This window comes from Eutrema salsugineum, unplaced genomic scaffold, assembly GCF_000478725.1.
Source record: "Eutrema salsugineum unplaced genomic scaffold, Eutsalg1_0 scaffold_6, whole genome shotgun sequence".
Classification (NCBI taxonomy): domain Eukaryota; kingdom Viridiplantae; phylum Streptophyta; class Magnoliopsida; order Brassicales; family Brassicaceae; genus Eutrema; species Eutrema salsugineum.
In genome coordinates, this window is record NW_006256547.1 from 10551795 (window position 1) to 10552770 (window position 976).

Sequence of the window (976 nt, forward strand, 5' to 3'; positions counted from 1 at the left end):
CAGAGGATGGCAAAACCGAAATTAAGGTAACCTATATCCATTTAGTTCAACAAAATCAATTCAATGGTTATTCATTCGAAAACCCGATAGACCATATCGAGACGTTCGAAGAATTATGTGCAACCATTACAGCAAATGGGGATTACCACAAGTGTCCATTCTCTCTTAGAGATAATGCCAGCAAATGGCTAAAATCTTTGCCACCTGCTTCACTAAAAATGGCAGCATGTAGAACTGCTTTCCTAAATCGTTTTTGCACTAGAAATCGTTCAAATCTCTTAAGAAACAAGATAAGAACTTATAAACAAAAAGAAAATGAAGATCTTTTAGATACTTGGGAAAGATTTAGGGAATACCAAAGAGATTGTCCACACCATGGATATACCGAGGAATACCTGCTGGGTATCTTCTATCGCGGTATAACTCCAGAGTTACGACACTCTTTCGATGCAGCAAGTAATGGAGACTTCTCAACTAGATCTGCAGAAGATGCAAACTAAGCTTTCACCGCGGTCGCGAGCCTTCTAACCGCGGGAAACTGTCTTCCGAGCTTGCCTGGAAATCACCTTACGAACCAATCTTGGCTATTCAATCTAATCCTGTTTCATATCCTAGTTTTCCCTCTTCTGAAGCTGAAAACCTAAACAAAAAGATTCTAGAGCTTGAAAAATCTAGGTCTCAAGAGACTAGTGATCTTAGATCTGAACTAAAAACGATGCAAGAAGATTTCAATGAAAAATTTTCCACCCTCCTTAGCCTGATGATCAAAACTAATTCTAAAAACATAGAAAATTCTGAGGAGGAGCCAAGTGAAAATTCTTTCGAAAGCTCAAGTGAAGCAGATCCCTCCGATGATGTGAAAGCTATCACACTTAGGAGTGGATTAGCTTACAAAGAGCCTGAATTTCCTAAAGATCCCGAAGATGAGGAAAAGCGTAAGGAAAAGGAAAAAGAAAGAATCACGAATGAAGATGTT

At 38.8% G+C, this 976-nt stretch overlaps 1 non-coding gene across 1 annotated transcript; it reads right to left on the reverse strand.

Annotated features, from left to right (window-relative positions):
* Positions 1-274: 274 nt before the first annotated feature.
* On the reverse strand, positions 275-382 carry LOC112083757. The gene has a single exon (XR_002897886.1). It is a non-coding gene; the product is annotated as a small nucleolar RNA R71 (small nucleolar RNA).
* Positions 383-976: the final 594 nt, after the last annotated feature.